Consider the following 20747-nt stretch of genomic DNA (forward strand, 5'->3'; position numbering starts at 1 on the left):
ATTAAACATGATTCTGAAATAAATTTTTCTGCTCATGTAAGAGAAGCCATGTCTGTTTTGTTAGCTGTTTTTTTTCACCACACTTAATGTAATTGTTATAAATTTTCATAAGTATAAAAACTTTTACTTTTATTTTTGTTATTTCAATTTTCTTATTGATAATTACGAAGTGCTCTTGTGTGGAAATATTGTTGAGAAAATAATTTTCAAAATCACATAAATGTAACTCCAAAGACTTTATAAAATGCTTTGTTTTTATTTTTGAACAAAAGAATTGAATTGTTGAATACATTTTCCTTAAATGTCTGCGAGCTGTTAATGATACTAAGCCCAGTAGGGTCTGGTTTAATGGACATTCCATAGCTGGATATATTGAATCATGTTTAGTAAACCTGTTCTGTGTGTGTAAATCCCTTGATGCATCCTCACTGAAATGATGTAAGAAATAAGTTAATGTGGCTTCTTAACTTTGAGCTGTGGTTGTCTAAAATCGTAATATTCCATTGAAATAATGGAATGAATATAACCATTAAAGTTGTACTGCAGGCACTGAGTGATGAATGGTTCATAAACAGGAATTTGATATGGTTGCTCAGTTATCAAATGTTTTTCAAAGCAAAGAGCTTAATCTACACCATGTTATGTGTTGGGAGCCTTGTTTGAAGATTTAATGGAAGCTTCAGGTAATGTTTGTGACTTATTTACTGTTTGGCAACTTTGTATAGTGAGTAGTTTCTCATTCCACCCTCACAAGATTTTCCAGTACATAAATAATACATTAATGTTGACCAAGTATGTATTGGGACCACATATGAAGGTTAAGGGGACTGCATGATTGATGGATCAACATGTGCAGGACTGCTGAGCACACAGGCTGTGGAATTACTAGACCATAAAGCTGATAAGCACATTAGATTTCTTTCCCAAAGTAGGGAGAAATTACTGGCTGTGTTATTACTTGTGGTTGAAAAATTCAGGTAGATACTTCCATAATTCAGAAGTATGGTTAAGTGTTGTTAATTTGCTGTCGGAAGCATAGAGCATCAAATGACAGGTGGTTTTGTTTTCTGTCGTAACACCAAACAAAAAAATTCAACCTTTGCTATGATTAAAATTTAGTTAATTGTTTTGAAGTAATCAGCCTGTTTGAGTGGAAATGTGTTGAAAAAATTTCAAATTTTAGTAGATCTCTTGGAACATTGTAAGATTTGATATAACTGATAAATTTATAAAGTAGTGGTTGTCAGGCTGCATTTGGCTATGAAATTTTGTGATAAATGAACACAATGTAATATTTTACCAGTGTGTAATTCTTGTTATGTAGGCAATGGGACCAGTCAGGTGTGCAAAACGTGGTAAATTGTTGACAGCTCCTTGGAGGAATATATCTTCATTACCAGACATAAGTTTTTTCAGTGGAAAATTGGGATGAATATTGTTTCTTGAACTAAGAATTTTGAATGGAAAACTGGGTTGCTGTTAGTCTCTGGATGTTAATCAGTAATTGCTTCTGATGTGTACTGAATTAAGGGGTCACGCAGGAATGTTTTGTGGCTGCATATTGTGCTGTTTTTCATTTCAGATTTGTTAAAATACCAAATTTATATAAGCCTTAGAAAGATGGTGCTTAGTAATCCAGGAAAAAAAATTAAACAATGTTTTATGAGAGTCACATAGGTCATTAGTTATGGTGGTGTGTGTTTTGTGGTTGCACCTCATGTACTTCCCAAAAGTAGACATTTTCCATTTCATTAAAAGTGCCTTTATTCATTATTTGAGGAAAGCATTTGATAAGAGCACTGCCTGTAGTAAAGCTACAGAAAATACCTGTGGCACAGTTTTCTTTTCATTGAAAATTGGTTAAAAGTAGTGTGCACTGGATAGAATCATTCTTACTACCAGTGTGCAGTTAATGATCTGAATGATTGTAGGCACTAATAAAATAGGGCTCCTCTAAGTGTAGCCCAGTATTCAATGCTTTCATAATGGTTATGCCTGAAAGTAGCAGTGTACACTTAAACCTGATGTTCCAGGATGATTGTGAAAGTACCTCTGCAAGAGATTAGGGGAAAACTTTGGATACCTCAAAGTGAATGTAAGTGTTCAAATTTTACAAACAGATGTTGATAATCGTGAAGCAGGTAGAGGTGAACATAACTGTTAAATCATCTTGAGGTATTAAGTTTTTAGTTGGGGCCCAAAATGTTAACCACATTCAGGGTTTTAATTTTTTGTTTCTATAGTATGTGGGTGGTTATTGAAACAGTAAAATTCTTTACTCATCTCTGCAACCAGATCAAGTACTCTTAGTACTTACAATATTAGTATGTTCTGTGTACAATTTGATGTGAGGACTTTTATTAAAATGTTGACTACTGTGAGACTTCTGGTGGCCACAGCAGAGCCCAACACTGTGGCCTGGCCTTGGGGGTGAAATGTTCATCACTATTTGTGTTGTCAGTTTAAATTTTTCTTCTGGTGCAATAAATTCCTCTATTGGTTCAAGGCTGTACATTATAGTAACTGCTACATAAGAAATAGTAACTGTAAAGGGACATGCCTATGCTGCTTGAGTGTTTTACGTACATGGAACATGTGGCTAATCATGATCAGTATAGTTGGCTTTGCTTTTCCTGCAAGGCTTATTATTTATTGTTACTTCAGTAAGTTGCAAATGTTAGGGTTCTTGTTTTCTAGCTGCATCACACTATGCCTCAAGATGCTGAGCGAACAGAATCAAATTGTGCTTACCATAGTATCAAAAATCACAGTTGAAGTATCAGATTGCCTTTGTTGGTTGAAGCCTCAAACGAGCTTGCGCTCACGAGTACATTCATCGAAGCCTGTGTCCACCTTTGTATTGGCACACCTCGACTGCACAATATTGCATCTTAAGTGTTTATTTCGCTTTGCTCCCATTCTCAATTTTTCCATGAAATGTAAGCACATGTTTGTGAGCAATCTTACAACCACATACCATTGTTAAATGAATGCAACGTCTCGGCTTGCTCTTCAATGTAATTACATGAGAGGTGACACATAGTAAAATACTGTGGTGTATAGACCAACCTTCAAGTTGAGTACAGCTGTCTGTAGACACGGAACAGTCCAGTGAAATGTTCAAGACTTTTTCCGCTGCGACCATAGTTGTGCTGTCAGTGTGGAACTAATTTTCTTACTCTTTTGACAAAATAATGTGGCGAAGTTTCCAGACAACCGTTTTTCTACTTTTTAAGGCCTATGATACTTTAGGGATTTGCGCATATCGTTAGGTTAAATATTTGGGTAAGTCTTCATGAAGTGTTATAACCTAAAGGCAACAATTTTTTATGCTTCCTGGCAAGGGACTTCTTCATTGGTACGTAAATAATTTGTAGGAAAGTTGTTTATTTTCCCGAGGCCAAACTTGTAGAAAACTTAAGATCATCAGACGACCACCAAATCACAATGCCGCTACGACACAGATTAATAGTTCTTTAGCTTTGGATGAATCCTATGTTCATGGGAGGCTGCTGAAATTTTTCTAGAGATTGGGGGGCAAAATTCTGAGATAGCGATTTTTTTATGTAACTGATTCGCTGAGTTTGAAAACGTGTTGTGACCCAGTAACTAAATTTAAAAATAATAAAACTTGTCGTACGTCAAACAACTGAAAGTTATCAAGTAAGTCTTCTCAGGATAAATTACTTTAGTACCCACATCATAATCACTGCATACGCAAAATTTCATATGTAACACTACATGGGACGTCATAAAAAATACGAAGATTTATATAAAAGATATCACACAGAACTGGTGCAGTCACTTGTTTGTCGATCGCTGGCCGACTATAAAAGCTGTATTGCTATTGCGGGTCTTTCTCCCGCTGAATTCGTTACGAGGTGTTCCAGATGTAATATGCTTTAGGGGTGGTAGTTTATGGGATATACCAGAGCTTGAGTTTAATACTACTGACCTTTAAATTTTACGCCACGACCACTAACAGTGAATCCACTTATAACTCTCGCGAAAATCTCCGATAAACTGCCTCTACTTGTGGATTCTAGCAGTTACGTACAAATGAAGCTCAGTTGGCCGCATTGACTTTTCTGGCAGAAAAAGTCTGCAGTTTCGACATTTCGTGCCTCGGATGTCGCAGAAGGGGTCCTTTGGGGAGCGGAGTCTTTTGGACACATTTTGTGTATGGGACACACTCATCTTGATGCAACAGGATGGCAGTAGTTACTATTTCCGTGACTGCACTGAGAAACATGATAGGGTGGTTCAACATTGAAACACAAACCCAGTTGGGTTTCAGGGATTCTGAAAACTTAATCAGTCTTTAATCATGAACAGCTGCGTACAGGTCTCTTCCACTCTTCGTACATTACAATTTTCAGCATTTCGCATTCAAGTTTGGCCTGCAAGTTTCTTTATGTCGTCAATTCATCTTCCGTTACATCGTTCACCAGCTCTTTCCTTACTAGCAAGAATCATTTCGTTTGACAGCATGACCAGCACACCATTTCAGTTTCGTAATAGTCGCTATCACACCGTAAACTTTTTTAGCTATCCATTTGTTTATTTTCTGTGCCTTCTTGATACATTCAACATGCATACTTTGTCTGCTCTTTGGGAAACCTCATCTTCTGATTTGTTTTTTGCGCATTTACTGTAATTGTTCCACTTTCAGCAGTAGTAGTAGTAGTAGTTGTTGTGGTCTTCAGTCCTGAGACTGGTTTGATGCAGCTGTCTACGCTACTCAATTCTGTAGAAGCTTAATCTCCCAGTACTTACTGCAACCTACATCATTCTGAATCTGCTTAGTGTATTCATCTCTTAGTCTCCCTGTACGATTTTTACCTTCCATGCTGCCCTCCAATGCTAAATTTGTGAGCCCTTGATGCCTCAGAATATGTCCTACCAATCGGTCCCTTGTTCTTGTCAAGTTGCGCCACAAACTAATCTTCTCCCCAATTCTATTCAATACCTCTTCATTAGTTATGTGATCTATCCATCTAATCTTCAGCATTCTTCTGTTGCACCACATTTCGAAAGCTTCTATTCTCTTCTTGTCCAAACTATTTAATCGTCCACATTTCACTTCCATACATGGCTACACTCCATACAAATACTTTCAGAAACGGCTTCCTGACACTTAAATCTATACTCGATGTTAACAAATTTCTCTTCTTCAGAAACGCTTTCCTTGCCATTGCCAGTCTACATTTTATATCCTATCTACTTCGACCATCATCAGTTGTTTTGCTCCCCAAATAGCAAAACTCCTGTACTACTTTAAGTGTCTCATTTCCTATTCTAACTCCCTCAGCATCACCCGACTTAGTTCGGCTACATTCAATTAATCTCGTTTTGCTTTTGTTGATGTTCATATATCCTCCTTTCAAGACACTGTCCATTTCGTTCAACTGCTCTTCCAAGTCCTTTGCTGTCTCTGACAGAGTTACAATGTCATCGGCGAACCTCAAAGTTTTTATTTCTTCTCCATGGATTTTAATACCTACCCCGAATTTTTCTTTTGTTTCCTTTACTGCTTGCTCAGTATACAGATTGAATAACATCGGGTGTAGGCTACAACCCTGTCTCACTCCCTTCCCAACCACTGCTTCCCTTTCATGCCCCTCGACTCTTTCTGGTCTGGTTTCTGTACAAATAGTAAATAGCCTTTGGCTCCCTGTATTTTACCCCTGCTACCTTTAGAATTTGAAAGAGAGTATTCCAGTCAACACTGTCAAAAGCTTTCTCTAAGTGTACAAATTTTAGAAACGTAGGTTTGCCTTTCCTTAATCTTTCTTCTAAGATAAGTCGTAAGGTCAGTATTGCCTCACGTGTTCCAACATTTCTACGGAATCCAAACTGATCTTCCCCGAGGTCGGCTTCCACCAGTTTTTCCATTCGTCTGTAAAGAATTCGCATTCGTATTTTGCAGCTGTGACTTGTTGAACTGATAGTACCGTAATTTTCACATCTGTCAACACCTGCTTTCTTTGGGATTGGGATTATTATATTCTTCTTGAAGTCTGAGGGTATTTCGCCTGTCTCACACATCTTGCTCACCAGATGGTAGAGTTTTGTCAGGACTGGCTCTCCCAAGGCTGTCAGTAGTTCTAATGGAATGTTGTCTACTCCTGGGGCCTTATTTCGACTCAGGTCTTTCAGTGCTCTGTCAAACTCTTCACACAGTATCGTATCTCCCATTTCATCTTTATCTACATCCTCTTCCATTTCCATAATATTGCCCTCAAGTACATCGCCCTTGTATAGACCCTCTATATACTCCTTCTACTTTCTGCTTTCCCTTCTTTGCTTAGAACTGGGTTTCCATCTGAGCTCTTGATATTCATCCAAGTGGTTCTCCTTTCTCCAAAGGTCTCTTTAATTTTCCTGTACGCAGTATCTATCTTACCCCTAGTGAGATAAGCCTCTACATCCTTACATTGTCCTCTAGCCATCCCTGCTTAGCCATTTTGCACTTCCTGTCAATCTCGTTTTTGAGACGTTTGTATTCCTTTTTGCCTGCTTCATTTACTGCATTTTTATATTTTCTCCTTTCATCAATTAAATTCAATATTTCTTCTGTTATCCAAGGATTTCTACTAGCCCTCGTCTTTTTACCTACTTGATCCTCTGCTGCCTTCACTACTTCATCCCTCAGAGCTACCCATTCTTCTTCTACTGTATTTCTTTCCCCCGTTCCTGTCAATTGTTCCCTTCTGCTCTCCCTGAAAGTCTGTACAACCTCTGGTTCAGTCTGTTTATCCAGGTCCCATCTCCTTAAATTCCCACCTTTTTGCAGTTTCTTCAGTTTTAATTTACAGTTCATAACCAACAGATTGTGGTCAGAGTCCACATCTGCCCCTGGAAATGTCTTACAATTTAAAACCTGGTTCCTAAATCTCTGTCTTACCATTATATAATCTATCTGATGCCTTCTAGTATCTCCAGGATTCTTCCATGTATACAACCTTCTTTTATGATTCTTGAACCAAGTGTTAGCTATGATTAAGTAATGCTCTGTGCAAAATTCTACCAGACGGCTTCCTCTTTCATTTCTCTCCCCCAATCCATATTCACCCACTATGTTTCCTTCTCTCCCTTTTCCTACTCTCGAATTCCAGTCACCCATGACTATTAAATTTTCGTCTCCCTTCACTACCTGAATAATTTCTTTTATCTCATCATACATTTCATTAATCTCTTTGTCATCTGCGTAGCTAGTTGGCATATAAACTTGTACTACTGTAGTAGGCGTGGGCTTCGTGTCTATCTTGGCCACAATAATGCGTTCACTATGCTGTTTGTAGTAGCTTACCCGCACTCCTACTTTTTTTTATTCATTATTAAACGTTGTAGGCTTCCCGAGCACGAGACACTGGGAGTTAACTATGAATACACCATTCAGTTCCTCAAGTGTACTCAGCCACTTTTACCCCACTGTTTAATAAAGTGGGCACCTGGGCACCTGTTTTTTGTTTTCTGCTATTGAATACAAATTCTTGAACTGTTTCTATAACTTCATCATTAAGAGTGTATGACAGAACGTTAGTACATAAGTTACATGGTTACTGCACAGTTTACAGGTAAGTATATCAGACAAATACTAATATCCCCAGGAGATAGCTCGGTAATATTGATTACCATCGCATCTTATCTATATAATCGCTTCTGTTAGGCGATTAAGACAGTCTACAGGATTCTGTAAGTATGGCGTCTACAGATGAACGAACTGTCTGTTGGCTTGTGTCTCGGGTTCTCCGGCGACGTTTGTTTGATGATTTTTCTGACGTTTCGCCAGTACGAGTGGCTGGTATTGTCGAAGTTTCACCCACCACTGTTGGCGGTGGATTGGAGTTGAGCTCGTGGGGGCAGATTACAAGCGTCCCGACGTATAAAGGCTTTTCTCTACAGCACCTTGCGACTTTCTTATTGAAGCAGTTGTCACTTTTGTGTATTTCTATAGCTTCTCTGAACAAGCGGATGTGACAGCTTTTCTCTACAGCAAGACTTCCGTGCCGGCGAATTTTACTACGTGGTCGGTGTCACACAGCGGGTGCTCTGACACGGCCGATTTCTCCACCTGCCCCAGCCTGCAGTGCCCCTTACGTTCGATGATCCTGATGCTGATTGATCGTCCAGTCTTCCAACAAAGACTTTCCCGCATGTATATGGTATGCATGATATTCTCGACATTGCAAATGAGTCCATTTTTTCTTTTGCCGATCAGAGACACTCATCATCATCACCTTTGTCGGTTTATAGATAGTCTTTAAGCAGTGTTTGCGTAATATACGGCCGATTCTGTTCATCACTGTGGGAACATACGGCAGAAAGGCCGTACCCGACGTTTCTTTTTCCGATGTGTCACTTTGCCGAGTGTTTGGACACACAAATATGACAATAGCTTCAACAAGAAAGAAAAAAGCCTCAGGGTGAACGGATTCTGAGTTCCCGCGCTGCAGTGGACGACCGCTGCACGTAGTAACGGGAGAGCTGCAGCAGAAATGACCACAGAAAAGCCCTTGGATGCTGGCGCGCCCAGGTACACATAGTTGGCGACCGTGAGCTAGACTACAATTCACCACCAGCAGTTAGCCGGGGGGGGGGGGGGGGTGAAGCACTGACGATGTCAGCCATTCGTACAGGCGAAACGTCAGAAAAATCACAAGAATGCTCTCCACCACCAGCAATGGGGGAGTGAAGCACTGACAATTTCAGCCACTCGCGCTGGGGAAACGTCAGAAAAATCAGCAACAAACGTCGGCCAAAGAACCCAAGACAGAAGCCATAGGCAGTTTGTCAACAAGTGGCCACGAAAGCCTTTAAGATCTTATACAGCTGAAGCCACTCATTGCTGGTTAGATCCCGTAGAGTTACCGAATCGGGGAGATGATGGCTGCTACGTTCCACCTGCTTTTCCAAATAGTCTCAGATACTTTCTATGGAACAGAGGTCTGTTTATTTATTTGGCCAGTCGAGGTGCTGCTGTGGACGTGAGTATTCATGAAGCAAGGAACATAGGCGTGTGTGAAATCTTATGGGACTTAACTGCTAAGGTCATCAGTCCCTAAGCTTACACACTACTTAACCTAAATTATCCTAAGGACAAACACACAAACCCATGCCCGAGAGAGGACTCGAACCTTCGCCGGGACCAGCCGCACAGTCCATGACTGCAGCGTCTAAGACCGCTCGGCTAATCCTGCGCGGCAGAACATAGGCATTTAGTCATGTAAACATGAGTGATGTCATCATGAAGATGTAAAGCAAAGGGCGATACTTAGTCACCAAGCACGTTAAAATAAAAATATCGTGGTTCATGTTCACGGTAAGCTGAAAGAAAAGATCAAAATCATGGTACAAAATACACCACAAAGCATTACAGATCCACCTTCAGCCTCAACTGCACCCTCCACACATTGCATGTTAAACGACTCATTTGGCCAAGTGTGCACTCGACATCTTGCTTCGTTTGAAAATAAGTAAAATTCTACTCGTCAGGCCACACTACACTCTTAAGTCAGGTACTGTCAAGTCTCTGAGCTGTTTAGCATGTGCAGCTGTGAGCAAAGGCCTTTTCCAAGGCAACTGACTCCTAATAAATCATTGAATGCAGCTCCCTACACAACGTTCACGTGGTAACTGATTGAGATGGGTGTGCATTCGTGAACGCTGGCATTCCATTCGGGTTTGAAACTGTTTGTTGTTGACAAGGCGTGACAATCATCCACGGCCCGTGTTGGTTATGTTCTTTTCAGGATCATTGCTCTTACATCTTGTTCCATGACTACGAGTGGTACACCAGCTCTTCTTGAAGAGAAGTTGGACAGTTCAAATTGATGCACAGACAAATCGGTCTATCGTCCAAATACGATAGGTCCTCTCCGTCCTGTCACGTCTGCACATCGACCTATCCCGCTGCGCTTATTCCATATAACCGACTGGCACATAACACAGCACTTCAGTGCCATGACTTACGTCATCTGTGGAGGGTACATGAGCGCCAGGTACCAATTCCACGCTATTTACAGCGCCCTAAAGCGACAAGCATATTCCTTTTAGGACGAAGAATAATATTTCGTCCTGTGAGCTTATTTGTCGAATAAGTGAACCGCAATGGCCTCGGCAGAAATAATAGAGAAGTGAAATAGACTGTTACAAATAATCTAAGACTCCTGGAGAGTAGCGTACACCACCGCACAAAGAATGCCCGCATCTCGTGGTCGTGCGGTAGCGTTCTCGCTTCCCACGCCCGGGTTCGATTCCCGGCGGGGTCAGGGTTTTCTCTGCTTCGTTATGGCTGGGTGTTGTGTGATGTCCTTAGGTTAGTTAGGTTTAAGTAGTTCTAAGTTCTAGGGGACTGATGACCTAAGATGTTAAGTCCCATAGTGCTCAGAGCCATTTGAACCATTTTCGCACAAAGAATGCTAGAAACTAGAGCTTTGAGATATCGAAGGAAGTTTCATAAATTGTACAGTTTATAGGACTTCACAAGACAAATGTCTATCTTTGCGCTATGTATGATGACATTAAGACTGTAGCTCTAAATTTGTGGGTGATTAACTTTTTCAGTGTTTAAATATCTTCTGGAATAAACGATAGCGAATCCTTGGGGCCGGATGGCGCTCATGACACCCGGAACATATTTCTGCCGAGTATTTATATTTTACATGTATTAATTTCCCAATTACTGTCGATTCCAGACAACATTGGGCAGTGGACAATTGATTACATTTTATTTTGGCATAGAATATAGAGTAGATATTGCATTTCTGACCAACAAAATACTAAAATCTTTCTTAGCTGGCTACCGTTAACGTGAGGTTGTTTAGCACTCCATTGCGGCAATTTTTTTTTTTTAACTCTTCCCTGCACGAAAGATAAAATACTAACAGTATGGCACTTCTGCGTCCTAACCTTTCCCCTTTTTAGGGGAATACATCCACTGACGGAGGAAAATGCGTATTTTCATTCTTTACTTACAAACGGCGAATATGTTACTGCATTGCTTCAGAAAACATTCCGAATATCGCTGCGTTGTTAAAGATATACGTTGTTGCGGAGCAAGAAAATTACCCACTACTGTGTTTCTTACTGGAATAAACCTGATACGCACATTACACGGTGTATTCTTCCGCATTTGCTGGAATCTCATTGGATATCGTTTCACGTGGAGCGGAAAACAAGCTGTCTCGAGTACACTCAAGCACTATAATAAGGATACGTTTTATGCTGTGCGTTAACGAATGAGCGGTAATATGGGACAACAACTTTATCTTAGCATTTAACTTGGACAGCACTGGCCAAGCCAGATGGCCAAACTATCCTGCAGTGATGTGAGCAGCTGCAGCTAAGACGAAGAAAGAAACGAGCAGAGAAATAATGTAGCTTCGAATTTCATTTAATTTGTAAACCGAATGAAATAATATACGGCAGAACTTTGGCAATACGCTTCTTAAGGACCAGACGGAAAGATAAATGTTCTCGTTCTTAGCTAACATAGCATTGTAATTAAAAAGAAGAGTGATGAAAATTCCTAACTTAAACACAGGGTAATTTTTGTCAGGTATCTGTATGTGACATAAGAGTGTATTGCAAGGATTTCACCCTATGTGACAAGCCATGTGACAGCGATATGCACATGCACACGACGGTAGTATCAGCGTACACAAGGTACTGCACTGCATTGGTGGAGCTATCATTTGTACGTGATTATGGCCGCACGAGAGAAATTAATAGACTCTGAGCGCAGACTGGTGGTCAGTGCTAGATGCATGGGACATCCAGTTTCGTAAATCGTTATCGAATTCAGTATTCCGAGATCTACAGAGTTAGGCGCGTGCCGAGAATGTTAAGTCTCAGGTACTACCTCTCACCACGTAAAACGCAGTGGCCGTCGGCCTTCACCTAACAACCGAGAGCAGCAGCAGTGGTGGTAAGTTCCTATGGGACCAAACTGCTGAGGTCATTAGTCCCTAGGCTTAGACACTACTTAAACTAACTTACGCTAAGGACAACACACACACCCATGCCCGAGAGAGGACTCGAACGTCCGACGGGGTGAGCCGCGTAAACCGTGGCATGGAGCCCCAGACCGCGCGGCTACCCCGCGTGGCAGAGCAGCGGCATTTGCGTAGAGTTGTCAGTGCTAACAGATAAGCAATATTAGTGAAATAACCGCAGAAATCAATGTGGGACGTACGACTAACGTATCCGTTAGGACAGTGCGGTGAAATTTAGCGTTAATGGGCTATGGCAGCAGACGACCGACGCGAGTGCCTTTGCTTTTAGCACGACATCGTCTGCAATGCCTCTCCTGGACTCGTGATCGTATTGGTTGGACCCTAGACAACTGGAAAAACATGGCCTGGACGGATGAGTTCCGATTTCAGTTGGTAAGAACTGATGGTAGGTTTCGAGTGTGCTGAAGAACCCAAGAAGCCATGGATCCTAGTTGTCAACAAGTCACTGTGTAATCTGGTGGTGGCTCCTCAATGGTGTGAACTGTGGTTACATGTAATGGACTGGGTCCGCTGGGCCAACTAAACGGTTCATTGACTGGAAGACACGGAGACCATTTGCAGCAATTCATATACATCATGTTCCCAAACAACGATGGAATTGTTATGGATGACGATGCGCCATGTCATCGGGCCACAATTGTTCACGACTCGTTTGAAGAACATTCTAGACAGTTCAAGCAAGTGATTTGGCCATCCACATTGCCCGAGGTGAATCTCATCGAACATTTATTGGACATAACAGAGATGCAGTTCATGCATAAAGTCCTGCACCACCAACACTTTCGCAATTATGGACGGCTGTAGAGGAGCATGGGTCAATATTTCTGCAGGGGACTTCCATCGACTTGTTGACTCCATGCTACGTCGAGTTGCTGCACTATGCCGGGCAAAAGGAGGTCATAAACGATATTAGGAAGTAACCGATGACATTTGTCACGCCAGTGTACATTTGCATGGCGTTAATCATGCACAGTATCACTCTACTTTTTCTGCTTTGGCTTTCGAGGATTATGGTGAGCAACAAAGGAAGGCTGGCAGAATAGTGTTTCAAGTCCTGTCTGTGACGAAGTCGTTGAAGTCTGAGCTCAAGTTGATGCTGGGGAAGGATAAGGAAGGAAATCGACTGCGTCCTTTTCAAATTAACCACTCTATCATTTGCCTCAAGTGTTCTAGGAAAACCACGAAAAAAAATTGGCACCTCTATTCATTAGCCCTGACAACAGCTATTGTCAGACTGGAAACTTTATGGTGCACATTTGGATGCTTGTGACATTATATTTTCAGCATATCAGATATATGTTCCAAATTTGTACCTTGCTTTTTCTTTCTTGACGTATGATCTTCTGCGTCAGAAGCTACAAGACGCATAATTCTGGTTGTATGTCTGACACCACCCGAAGACAGTTCTGTCGAGCTGAGCCGCCGGGCTTAACGCTGTTGTGCGACAGAAGTGTCCATGACTAATGTGTAGAGCTCCCTATCCTGTAACCTCTATGGACTTTCCCTGAACGTAATTCAAAGAAATTCATTCAAGAGCATTCTTTATCAGTCAGACACCAGATATGAAAATTTCTTTGTAACTGAGATTCCAATTGGGTGCCTTCAAAATTACATATCACGAGGGAGTACCATAGAGTAAAAATATTTATGGAGTGATCATTCAGATGCGAAGAATAGAATTTTTGCCGCCGACATCACTGCCTGCAAAAGCTGCGTGACTACGGTGCAGCGTAAGATTCGCTCGTAAGAGCTCTGCAATTACAGAGGCATCTCGTTCTAAAATGCTCTGCGTTTTGTACATGCGTTTTATAGGCACCTTAATAATTTACTGTCGATATCTGGACTGAACTTGGCTGAAAGCTGTGAAGAGATGAATATAAGGAGGGCACTCCGCTTGTTTGCGGCAAGTGTCACAACTCAGAAGTCGCTATTTTTTGTTATAGGAAAAGGAGGGAAAGCCAAGCTAGTTTTTTGACTTTTTGCTCCACTTAATCCTATTGCTGAGTCTCTGTTTTAATAAATCATTCTTCGGTGGCACTGCGAAATAGTTTTCTCAAATTTTTATTTATTTGTGCGCGTCAGAAGCATACACTGTAGCTTGCAGGGTATCAGAAATATCAACAACAACGTTTCAACGAGACTGGTACTATAAGCGTTATCATTTTTGCTGACAGATAATGGGTTCGGCTAATTATATGCAGGGCAAACACATATTAAATAGGGTGTGATGGGTATGCAACTAATTCACATTCTTCCTTGGTTGCATCAGTCATGTTCTGAGGAAAGCATGTAGTTGACCACAACTTGCAGATGGTTCGTTCTCTCTTCTTCACCATATCCAAATAATGTAGGGTCGTAAGCAAATCCCCACTTTCTCGTGTTGATCTTCGTTTTACCGACTCCAGAAAGTAGCCTATTGAGCGTCTTCCATAAGATCAACTATCCATTACCCAACCTGCAGGTAGCTAGATCTGGAACGCCATGAACTTTTTATTAAGTGGGAAGATGGTTCACTGAGGCTTTCTGTTGCATGATGGAAGCTCTTTCTTGACTTGAATTTCTGCATTGCTGGTTGATACGCGTATAAAGTATGAGTCCTGAAATTCACTGCCATAGGTTCCTCCAGCCTGAATGCACACTCATGGCGGATATCTGGAGACGGAATACTTGCTAGACAAAAAACTTTTTCATCTAATTCACATTCTTCCTTGGTTGCATCAATCATGTTCTGAGGAAAGCTTGTAGTTGGCCACGACTTGCAGACTTGCAGATGGTTCATTCTCTCTTCTTCACCATGTCTGAATAATGTAGGGTCGTAAGCAAATCCCCACTTTCTCGTGTTGATCTTCATTTTACCGACTCCAGAACGTAGCCTATTGATCGTCTTCCATAAGATCAACTTTCCTCGTGGCCAGGAGGGGGGGGGGGGGCTTCCAGAAGGCATCCATCATCCAACCTGCAGACAGCATTTACTTGATTCGTGTGGTTAGATCTGCACCAGGAAGGGCAGGCACATTTTGCAACTGAATAACAAAGGGTTACAGCCGAAGTTCTTCGGATGTAAGGCTGCGCCTCAACCATATTGTAGCAGAATATTGTTCCTTGCTGATGCCTTTATTTCGGTTTCACTGTGTGCACTGTAGGTGAGTGCATTGTCGAGAGTTACTGCAAGATGTTCGGAAATGAAACAGTGTTCGAGTTGCGTACTTTCAAAAATCACATGCAGTTGTCTTGCTGCAAGTCTTTTTTGGGGGGATGGCAGGCATAGGCCTGTGTTTCTGATGGATTCGGCTTCAGCTATTTCTCTTGATAGTAACTGCCATGTTTAAATTTATCCATGTTATATGGATATTGTTCGAGGTCTGCGACTGTATTATAAGATTATGTGGAATAATTTATACTGCTGCAGTCACTTTTTACTAATATTTTATTAGCACAATGCATTTCGGCAGCATGCTGCCGTCATCAGGTGCATTATATACTTATACATCAGCTGATAGGGTGTTACATTAGCTGTGTGTGCCAGTGAGGTTAAGAATCGAAAAATATACCTTGTGGAAGGGTAAATCTGATACAGTGTGTACATTATGTGAATAGCATGATTAGGTAATATATTAATATGTTTACTTACATTTCTGTTGACGATTTCATTTTCTGGCACACACAGAGTAGAAACAGGTAAATCAAAACTTAGCATTTGCACAAACACCTGTTTACATCTTTCCAAAGAGTTTTAAAATCTAAGATAAACTACTTACAATTTCAAAGACTGTTAACATCTTTCCAGAGAGTTACAAAATCTAAGCTAAACTACTTACAATTTCAAACACAGTAACATATACCTGTAGTGAAGATGAGAACTTTTATCTAGATGTATTGGCAATATGGAGAATGTTACATGGAGCCGGCCGCTGTGGCCGAGCGGTTCTAGGCGCTTCAGCCCGGAACCGTGCTGCTGCTACGGTCGCAGGTTCGAATCCTGCCTCGGGCATGGATGTGTGTGATGTCCTTAGGTTAGTTAGGTTAAGTAGTTCTAAGTCTAGGGGACTGATGGCCTCAGATGTTAAGTCCCATAGTGCTTAGAGCCATTTGATTTTGTTACATGGATACTTAATGAAAACTATTCTGTCAATGAAATAAACATTTAATGTTGAAGTTTTTGAAGAAGTCAACATAATTGCTTTCAAGCTTATCATTTAATAATACATCTCCATGTGCTGTGCCATGAATGAAGATTTCCAGTTCTTCACATAAGTCCATTTGGTGTCCCTTATTCTTTTTATGTAATATATGAAGATTATTCGCAGTATCATGGAATGGGTGGCCTGTGTCTTTTATGTGGGTGGCTATTGCTGATCAATTGTAATTGTTAGTGTGGTAAGCATTTATGTGTTCATTATATCTTCTTTGGAAGTCTCTCTCAGTTTGGCCTTTATAGAGGAATCTGCAGGTATTACATACTATTTTGTAGATGCCTGTGTCCTTAAATGCCGAAGTGATAAGGAATACCACTCAATCCATGATAAGAAGATTGCAAGCACTGCATTTATGATACCTATGGTCATCACATCGAACACCTTCTGTAAATGGACGTTCATGCCACCTTTGTGAGCTTCGTTGACCTTCAAAGACCTTACTGTTGCACATTATTGGATTAGTCTCGATAGCCGCTATCAGAAAATAAGTACCAAACTATAGCATCCCACTTAAAAAAAAACAGGTTGACCTTCATATCTGTGACGCGACCCCACCTTGCAACAAAAAATCAACGCCATGTTATGGCCCTCGTTGTCCCATGCAACATTTGTCACACAAACTTTTCATCTACTATCATACTTTCGGAATTATTCTAGGTGGCATAGTTAGTGACTCACCCTGTATACAGCTCTGCCGTTAATTTAATCGAATGTATGCGTTTGAATTTAGCAACTGAAGATATGCAAATGCTGCCCAATTGAGATAGTTTCGTCGCTGGAGTCGTCCTTTTCGAATAGGTATCGATATTCTCCCAATAGAGTGGATGTATCAGAGATAAAATCTTGAATGTAAATGGTTGTACAGCTTATAGGAATAGTTTTTCTTGGGCTGCAACTCTGTGTGTCTCTGGAGATGGATCTCATTTTTTGTCAGTTTGTCTTCTTGAAATTGTTCATTCCCCTGAAGTTCACCATATGTGGGCGGATTGCTGGTATTAACTGAGACTGGAAGGTGTTGTTTGTGAGCGATCCGTGTGCAAACTGATTCTATTCTTTGTTCTGTTAATTTTTCACTCACAAAAATAAGATCAGGATCGTATCCGTACCTCATACGGTGCCGTGGCTAGATGTTTTCTGATTGTCGAAAGTAGCAGGAGGATTAAATGAAAAACTCCCATTAGGATAGCTCTAATAAGAGGAAATGATAAGACTACTAACTTCAACAGTAATGATTTCATTGTTATTTTTTTCTGTGACGGAAATCGTGTTAATCTGGAGATCTAGTTTCGCGAAGATTGCGCACTACCATACTGGCCATGAGATTTTTTGGCCACTACTTTCATTCCTGGAACCGTAGGACGAAGATGGTAAATTTTTCTGTGTGTTTCTTGGTCATATAATAAATAAATCGTATTTGTGTGTGCAACAAAGGTTGTAGCAGAACTTCCATGTATCACAGCTTCTTCACGTGACAAGCTGAAGGAGTCCTGACACAAACATGGAATTTGTGGCTATGTCCTGCAGCATATTATGAGTTTATCGCCCTCTGAAATATTTTTTCGGGGAATAAAGTCTTCCGTTTTTACTTTGTAGTGTCATATATTAACCTCCGTCCTTCCTTACGTTAGAAATTTTAAATGCACATACACATTCTTCATGTCACAGGCAATAGTACTTCAGTTTTTCATCTATGTTTATTTTAAAACGAGCATAGCTGTTTTGTAATCTGTATAATATATGTAAGTAATACATGAATCGTATCTGACGGTAACAATTGCTCGAAAAGTGTATACATTCGACACACTGAGTGGCAGTACATTCCCACTCGATCAAAATTTATCGAGCAATTGCCTCAGAAATATATGACCAAATCCTCACAAATTATCTGTACGATTTTATGAGTTAATGTAGTAACTGTAATTATATTATTCCAAAAAGCTACGTGCGCAAATGCGATTTTACAGGCAGTCGTATCTCAGGTTTTATTGATCACAGAGATGAGAGGTGAAGTGTTTCACATAGTCCTTGATCTAGCTACCATTTGCATATTTATTGGCAGAACGGGTATACTATAGCTATCCTTCAATACAGGGTCAAATTTTAAACATTACACACTATCTCCAAAACAGGTAAATTGCGTAAATCAGTTGGTTCTTTTGCCTTAGGTGTATTCTTGGGTGCGCCTTAGAGGCTTATAAAATCACCATTTCTTCATGGGCGAGTCCTGATAAAACCCGGAAAAACCAGGATTTTTTAGCAACAAAAATCAGTTGCGGAAATGCCTACTTCTACAATTTCTATTCATGGTAATTCGTCGAATTTTTTTGCCATGCCTTGTATGTTCTTAAGGTGGCATTCTCAGTGAGCTCCGAACATTTTTTCTATATCATTATACATTAGCGAGATCCATAGGTTCCAAGCTATCGTACTTACGTGGAAAACAGTAAAGACGGGTTATTAGCCGTTTTTGCAGCGTGGATCGCAATTTATCTGAATAATTAAGCATACAAAATGGATCAAATTTTAACTTGCACTCTTTAGACATTTATCTAGGAGCGGCAATTTGCATTTCCAGAAATATTTATTCGTTATCAAGATATACCCAAAAACCATTATTTCCGTGCACCAAAAGTGCAAGTTGTGGGGATGGTCACTTCTACAATTTCTATTCATGGTAAATCGTCGAAATTTTTACCAGATGTCCTTAAGATGATGTTCTCGGGGAACCTTGAAATTCTTTTCGCTATCATTATCCGTTAACGAGATTCAGGGATTCAAATTTATCTTACTTCTGTACGTGAAACATGCACATAAAATAGGGTCTGAAGCGTAAATGTAGTTTTAAGTGGCGTAATGAACACGTGGGGAGGTTTCTGGGGTCATCGCAACGGTTCTGAGGTCGTAAAACTACTTTTTAGTCGAAATTTTTCATCTATAAAACTTAATGAGGCCTGTTTCTGAATAACGGACGCAAAATGCCTATACAGGCTTGTTTGACCCGAAAATTATTCGATCGTGCCACCTGGCGGCGTAAGAACCTTGCAGAAATTATTTTGTCATAAGAAATGATTTGTATGTGCAAAGCAAACAACGCATTTTATGATACACTTTTTCGCAGGTGTAGCCAAAAAAATGATGTGCGTTTTTATGTAAAGTAGAGTAAAGTGAACTTGCTTTAGTGTGGAAGTACGAGGTATGTTCGAAAATTTCCGCAACTTTGTCCACAAAATTTTTCTACGCTTACCTTTTACTTATTGTGCATGTTCTTCGGAATACTCTTCTCCGCACTTAATACACACCACCCAAAGCCGTTTCCACTTTCGGTAGCAGTCTTGCTACACCTCGTACTGGATCGCACGAAACGCCGTGTGCGAATTTTTTTTATCTCCTCTATCGTTGTAAATATTTGTCCTTTCAACAGGTTTTTCAATTTTGGAAATAAAAAAAGTCCACATGGATCAGGTGTGGAGAGAACGGAGTATGAGGCAGCACAGTGGTTTCGGTTTTTGTGAAATAGTCACGCACCAACAGGGATGAATGTGCGGGTGCGTTATCGTAAATGCAAGAGCCATGAATTGTATCGCCGCATTTCAAACGGTTTCCTTCTCACATTTTTTCGCAGGCGTCGCAACACGTACCCAAAATACCCTCTAACGTTTTGTCCTTGTGGAAAGAATTCATGTTGAACTAATCCTTTCAAAGTCAAAGAAAACTATCAGCATGGCTTTGACATTTGACCTGACCTGACGAGCTTTTTTTCGTCTTGGAGAATCTTTCCCGACCCATTGTGAAGACAGAACATTGATCTCAACATCATAACCGTAGACCCACGTCTCATCACCTGTTATGATTCTCTTAAGGTACATCTCTATCTCATTTGCGCGATCCAAAAGCTCTTTACGGACTGTGAGTCAAAGGTCTTTCTCGTCTTGATTCATCACCCGTGAGACGAACTTGGCGGCAACACGATGCATTCCAAGATGCTGTGACAGGATTTCATTGCACAATCCAACTGAAATGTTACCGTCTTCCTAAATCTCTCTGACGGTCAGTCGCCGCGCGGGATTAGCCGAGCGGTCTAAGGGCGCTGCAGTCATGGACCGTGCGGCTGGTCCTGGCGGAGGATCGAGTCCTCCCTCGGGCATGGGTGTGTGTGTTTGTCCTTAGAATATTTTAGGTTGGGGTTGGGTTGTTTGGGGAAGGAGACCAGACAGCCAGGTCATCGGTCTCATCGGATTAGGGAAGGACGGGGAAGGAAGTCGGCCGTGCCCTTTGAAAAGTACCATCCCGGCATTTGCCTGGAGCGATTTAGAGAAATCACGGAAAACCTAAATCAGGATGGCGGGACGCGGGATTGAACCATCGTCCTCCCGAATGAGAGTCCAGTGTCTAACCACAGCGCCACCTCGCTCGGTGATAATTTAGGTTAAGAAGTGTTTAAGCTTAGGGACTGATGACCTCAGCAGTTAAGTCCCATACGATTTCACACACATTTGAATATTTGAACATTTGACAATCAGTATTTGATTGA

This window comes from Schistocerca cancellata, chromosome 2 (genome assembly GCF_023864275.1).
Source record: "Schistocerca cancellata isolate TAMUIC-IGC-003103 chromosome 2, iqSchCanc2.1, whole genome shotgun sequence".
In the NCBI taxonomy this organism is placed as follows: Eukaryota; Metazoa; Arthropoda; class Insecta; order Orthoptera; family Acrididae; genus Schistocerca; species Schistocerca cancellata.